General features: G+C 37.5%; 1 pseudogene; it reads right to left on the reverse strand.

The window, feature by feature from the left end:
- Nucleotides 1-4,729: 4,729 nt before the first annotated feature.
- On the reverse strand, nt 4,730-5,737 carry LOC108723348 (putative nuclease HARBI1; annotated as a pseudogene).
- Nucleotides 5,738-7,217: the final 1,480 nt, after the last annotated feature.

The raw sequence follows: 7,217 nt of genomic DNA on the forward strand, positions 1-7,217 counted from the left end.
TCCTTGGCCAGACGAGTCTTCATAAAACCGGCCCTGAACCTGCTGGGTAAATCGACAGCCGATCTGGCTCCGATAGATGAGTGGCTTTTCGGCACTTCTTTCGTGGACGAGGTTAAGGATGCACAGGCTTGCGAGAAAGTGGCTCGAGTCCTCGCCAGAGCTCCCGCAGCAACTTCTAAGGTTCTCCCGCAGTCGGTGGGAAAGGTCCAATTGGCACGAAAACAGGTTTGGTCGGGAAATGCGAAAGGCCCTGCCCGTCAGTCGAATCAACCTTATCGCCGAGCAGGGACTTACCAATCGAAAAATCGACCTCGTAGATCACTCTCCCGCTCCCGCGCTCACCGCCGTTAAACACGGTAAGAACTGCAGGCCGTCTAGCTAACTTTCTGCACGAATGGGAAGCGTTGACATCGGATTCTGAGGTTCTGAGCGCCATAAGAGGGTATAAAATTCCTTTTGAGTCAAGGCCACCGTCGCGTTCTCAACTTAGAGAACCAGTCTTTGCTGCCGCAACGTCGGTTTACTGTACAACAGAAATAGGGAGACTGCTAGAAAAAGGGGCCATCTATCCGGTACAGCCGTCGCCAGATCAGTTTCTATCTTCTTTCTTTTTAATCGAGAAAGCCTCTGAGGGCATGCGCTTTATCCTTAATTTGAAAGATCTCAATGCTTACATTGATCCCCCGCATTTTAAATTAGAAAACTGGCGGACGGTAGTACGTTTAATGCTGCCGGATGTCGAGATGGCTTCCCTTGATCTTGAAGACGCATATCTATCAGTATTAATTCATCCTTCTTACAGGAAACACCTGAGATTTCAGTGGCAAGGTATTACTTACGAATTTAGCGCTCTCCCATTCGGCTTAGTTACGGCCCCGTATATCTTCACCAAGATTCTACGCCCAATGGTCGCGTCCCTTCGGGCCGAAGGTTACGAGTCCGTGCTGTACCTGGACGATTTTCTCCTTTTAGCCCACTCGAAAGAGGCCTGTCGTCGGAATGTCCAGACACACATCAACACCCTCTCGGAGTTGGGTTTCATTATTAACTTTGGAAAGTCGGAGCTAGAACCCGCACGGCAACGTAAATACCTTGGTTTCGTTTTCGACTCTGAGGCACAGTCTGTTGCGATCCCGGAACAGCGTCGGAAAAAATTGCATTCGCTTGTTTCAAGCTTTTCGCTAAATCCCGCTGCTCGATCAAACATTTCGCGAGTATGGTCGGATCCCTTATTCCATCTGTCCGGCAGTAAGATATGGCCTTCTGTATACAAAGGCGTTCGAAAGACGAAAATTTTTAGCCCTTATAAATTCTAATAATGATTTTAATACGAGAATGACTGTTACATCGGATCTCTCCGAAGATTTTCGGTGGTGGCGGAATACTTTGGCCGATCAGCTCCAAGCAAATTCGATCTTATCGGGCCGTTTTGTATGCGAAATTTTGTCCGATGCTTCTCTTACGGGCTGGGGCGCCTCCTCGGCCTCAGATCGGACTCACGGCTGGTGGTCGGTTGAAGAAAAGACTCTGCATATCAATGAGTTGGAACTCAAAGCAGCTTTTTATGGGTTGAAATGTTTTGCGTCTCATCTCAGCGGTGAGATTCTCTTAAGAATAGACAATACCACGGCGGTGTCTTACATCAATCGTTTCGGTTCGGTTAAATATCCCCATTTATCATCTCTTTCTAGGGATATTTGACAATGGTGCGAAGCTAGGAATATCTGGCTGTTCGTTTCCTACATTGCCTCTGCCGAAAACACCGTTGCCGATGAAGAGTTTCGTCGCCAGGACGCGGACACGGAATGGTCCTTGTCCAGGGAGGCTTTCGAATTAGTGGATAGGGGATTTGGTCCTTTCGATATCGATTTATTTACCTCCAATATCAATACGAAATGTGACATTTTTGTTTCGTGGTTCCCGGATCCAGAGTCCTTCGCAGTCGACGCATTTACCCTTGACTGGGGAGAATTTTACTTTTACGCTTTCCCCCCTTTTATTTTACTTCCTCGAGTCCTACGAAAGATCATTAATGATCGAGCGGAGGGGGTTGTAATTGTTCCATGGTGGCCGTCACAGTCCTGGTTTCCTCTTTTCAGGCGTCTCATTATCTCGGAGCCGATCCTATTAAACCCAGTGGACGACTTATTGTCTTCTCCTTTCAGGACCCGTCATCCAGCAGCCAGCTCGCTTTCCCTGGCGGCAGGGCGTTTATCGGGCAAGCTTTCCAGACCAGAGGCGTCCCTCAGCCCGCCATCGACACCATCATAGCATCTCTTGCACCATCTACTATCAGTCAATACTCAAGTCCTCTGCGTTCCTGGTGGAATTACGCTCATCGTCATGACTGCTCACTGTTTGCACCGAAAACTGAAGACGTCCTTTATTTTCTGTCAGACCTATTGCAAACAGTAGGTTCTTATTCTGCGCTTAACGTCGCCAGGTCGGCGATCTCGCTTATTTCAACCAACGCGATCGGCGATGAACCTCTCGTTAGACGTTTCTGTAAAGGCGTAATGCCCGTGTCACACTACGGATTGTGGACGCGGATCGGAATTCAGCCAATCAAAACAAGGCAGTTTCGGATCCGGATTGTAGATTGCAGAATAGACGGCTCTCTATTTTTGCGATCCGTAATCGTGATCCAAGCCAATAAAACATCGAGTTTGGTCACGTGACCCATTTATGATGGATGAATAAGCATCGTTTGTTGTGGTTACCTATGCTCATCATAGCTCATACAATGGGTCCCAAAAGCGAACGATTTTTACAAAAGACATCAAATGTACGATGATAGAAATGGTGAGACAGTGTCCTTTATTATGGGACACAACAATAGAGCAATATCGTCGAATAGATTTAAAGCGAACGCACTGGGATCGAATAGCGCAAGCTGTAGGTTCCAAATTTACAGGTATAATATATATAATTTATTTATTTAATCTTTTGAATTTATTATAGTATTGCTTGAAATACGAAAATACAAATAATTAGATATGTAACTTTGAAAAAATTAAGAGTGTGAACATACATTGCAAATAATTATTTAATGAATGAGGTTATGTTGAGTTGAGGTGTGAGATGTTGAGTTCTTGTGTTGAGAGAGAGAGATGTTAATAAAAGTTATACTATTTAATTAATTTTTTAAATTTATTTTTATTGCACGAGCAGGAGATATGGTTTGTAAGCGGTTTCAAAATATGGAAAGTATTTTCCGTGCGAATGAAAGAAAGATAAGAGAATCAAAAACTCGTTGTAGTGGAAAAGGAACAGATAAAATGTACAAACCAAAGTGGGAATATTATGCTCTTATTTTTAAGAAGAACTTGTGCACAGAGTGACAGTATTGATAATCTTTCCTTAAAAAATCATATTTCTCTATCTAGTCAAGACACTGTTAATCATTCAACTGTTCATGCTTATAACAATGTGCAAAATACATCAAGGATTCCAAATATATATTATAATGAAAATCTTCAAGTAAGCGTAAAGCTTTTATCTTTATATTATTCTGTTTAGGTTCAGGTTTTCTATTATTTCCAATCGAAATTTTCTGTCATTTATTTACGAATTAATTTATGCTTAATATCATTAATATAAACAAGTTTTTAGTATTATTTTTTTATAAATATTGTTGAATGTATTTCAATTTTTTGTTTTTAGCAATACGTGATTATTCCATCTGATTTATCTGATAACAATACAACAAGTACAAACAGTGATGAAATATCACCTTGTATAGAATCAGAATCATACACCTCAACAGAACTCATCCCAGATCCAATGTCAGTTGTAACTATTGTATAATACATCTGCTAGCCAATTGCCTACCATGTCCGATAGTCAAAACGAATTGGCAATAAATAATAAATCAGATATTTCAACTCGAGTTACATCTCCCAGATCCATATTAAATACTAAAGCTGTATCAAATACTAAACGCTCTGCTGAAAAATCATTGTACGTAAAACGGGGTACAAAATCTAAAATGATGGAAGATGCTGTGAATGCCATAAAAGGTATAGCCGAAGAAAACGTACCTCCTCCAAACATGGATACATTTGACATGCTTGGTGCATACATTGCATCTAAGCTTCGATCAATGACCCCTAATGATCGAGAATATTATGAAAAAGAAATCTTAAAAGTATTGACTCTGCCAAAATCATAAGTAGTAACTTATACCTTATTTACAATAAAAAGTTCCTTATTAATGCTAATTATACATTGCTATATCTATATTGAAATACTGCTTAATACTGACATATATAAATATTTTAACTATATTTAAAAAATTGTTCAATTTTACAATTTTTTTTTTAAATAGCAATAATTTGTATTACTTTTAAGTTTGTACTTTGTTTTAATTTTTGTACTATGTTATACATTTTATTTGTTGACAAAGAGAAGAGTATATACGTTAATTTTGAATTCTTATATTACATTTAACAGAGTGACTATATTTTATTTGTTAACATACATTTAGAATAGTGTGATTTTGTGTTCGTGATTATCTCAATCAGTAATGTATTCGTCCATTTATTTTTCGAAATATTAAATATTTTTGAAAGCCCAAATTTTTATTTTAATCTATTAGATTGTATTAGCAATAAAGATTTTTGGAAGACTGAACTAATAATAAGAAATAAATAAGGCATAATGAATAAATGAGTTTTATTTTTCAAAGCAAAGCATTATTGTTTTCAATAATTATAATTCATCGGATCATTCACTCTTGCCAAGGAACTGCACCAACAGTATTGAAATAATCGCACCATCTGTCTCTAAGTGCGATTGCTTGATTTGGATGACGATTGCCATCTTGGTGAACTAAATTTATAATGCCTCTTGCATTTTCGGCTCTCCAATCCCCACGGCGAAATTCACCAGACATTTCATCTTCTCCATCAAGAAATGAAGGTGGTGTATATATTGCTCGTCTAATAGATTGACTTCGTAGCATGTTATGCAAACAACATATACTTAAAATGATTTTACATGCGTCATCCGGATCATATCTCATTGCGGATCGGAAAATTTGAAAACGAGCAGCCATCACACCATAAGCATTTTCCGAACAACGCCGTGCTCTAGATAATCTATAACACACGAGTAAAGTAGTATTTCAATAGCATTGTTCGTTTTGTCTCTCAAGGGCTACTCGGAGTCGCTCCGAACAAACCTAGTATACTTGGATGCAATCCATTTCACTGTGTTAATGCTTCAAAGCATTCTCCGATTGATCAATTCGCAAAATTCTTTCTTCTTATTGATCAACGAAGTATTCACAACGTAAAATAGATCGCACCCAAGTACGCTGGGTTCGTTCGGAGTGACTCCGAGTAGCTCTCCAGAGACAAAACGAACATATGTTGTTATAATTGGACAAAAAATTAAATTATTATAAATTATCCACGTACCTATAATTAAATATTCTTTTGTGTATATTCCCATTACACCAAGGTCCTGGATAAGGAATTAAAAGTTTTTCCGATAATGGGAAACCTTCATCCCCAATAATCACATAGGGAAAATTGTCTTGTGTATCTGGCAATGGAGCAGGAGGAGGAATGTTTAGAGTGCCCCTATCTAAATGATTTTTTAGAAAACACTTATTCCAGACTCCAGAGTCACTAGCTCTACCATTAGTCCCTACATCAACGTAAATAAAACGTAAATGTGCATCTACCGAAGCCAATAGTACTACACTGTATTATCCTTTATAATTGTAAAACATAGATCCAGATTGTAGTGGAGGATCAATAACGCAATGTTTTCCATCCATTGCTCCAATTACATAATTGAAATTCCATCGCTCTCCAAAATCATGGCTAATCACACGCCATTCATCTTCAGTGTGGGGAAAGCTAAGAAACTTTTCTTTTAAAACTGTATATATTGCTGTTGTTATTTCTTTTATAATTTTTAAAATGGTACTTCTACCAAGTCGGAACGTGAGAGCTAACGATTCTTGACTTTCTCCTTTGGAATAATACACAAAAAAGATTTAGTTACAAAATACATAACCATTATCAAGACTTTATTCTGTTTTTTACCTGTTGCTAAATGTCGCAAAGTAACCGATAGTCTTTCATTAGGTAGAATGCTTTCCCGTAAATGAGTATTTTGCTTTTTAATTAGGGGAGTAACTTTTTCCAAAAGAAATTCAAAAGTGTCTGTATCCATTCTGAGGCACCTAAATAACAAATATCTTAGAGCTAAAAATTTTAAGTTACCGTTTTCAATTGTAAATTATATTTTTTATCAAACAACACTCTCAACAAGCCTTTATGAGCCAACACTAGATTTTAATGTGAAAATTAAAATTACATGGATGTACAATATAGTACAGTACACAAGTATACGTTTCGACCTTTGGTTGAGGTCCTTTTCAATACATTGACACCCCCATTAATTGTCCCTATCTCAAATATAACATTATAGTCAAGTCCTATTACATCCTGGTCGTCAAAATGGTAAATTTGCTATATTATACAAAAACATGTTTAAATTTTTTTACTTGAGTAATATATCAATAAACAGTACAAAAATTTTTAAAAACAGACTTACAAGATTGACAGAAATGCATGGTTATTCATTTGGTACATGTTTCACTGGACTGCTGAGTTCACTGCAACGAAAGCCAGAAAAAGCCTCACTTTTATCTCTTGACGTAACATCATTGTTCACTAATGTACCGATAGATTTAGTATTAGAAGGAATTTCAAATAGGTGGCACCTTATAGAAAAAAATACTAACATTTCTAAATCGGAATTTTTTAAAGCACCACAATTAATCTTAAATTCTACTTATTTTATGTTTAATGACAAATATTATAGACAATCTTTTGGTTTACCTATGGGCTCTCCACTATCCCCCATCTTAGCAGACATTGTAATGCAAGATTTGGAGTCAGATTGCCTTAGAAAATTATCCTTGACACCCGTATTCTATGTTAGATATGTTGATGACATTGCGTTAGCTATTGATAATTCTTTTATTGATGAGACATTGACTGTTTTTAACTCATATCATCCCAGATTACAATTCACAAAAGAAATAGGAGGTAATACGTTAAATTTTTTGGACATTAACTTAAATATTAATAACGATAGAAGGATAATATGCAATTGGTATAAAAAAACCTACATTTTCAGATCGTTTCCTAAACTATTTCTCTTGGCATTCGGACTGTCAAAAAATCGGCACGATTATT

This window comes from Mycetomoellerius zeteki, unplaced genomic scaffold (assembly GCF_001594055.1).
Source record: "Mycetomoellerius zeteki isolate Tzet28-1 unplaced genomic scaffold, Tzet1.0 scaffold231, whole genome shotgun sequence".
In the NCBI taxonomy this organism is placed as follows: domain Eukaryota; kingdom Metazoa; phylum Arthropoda; class Insecta; order Hymenoptera; family Formicidae; genus Mycetomoellerius; species Mycetomoellerius zeteki.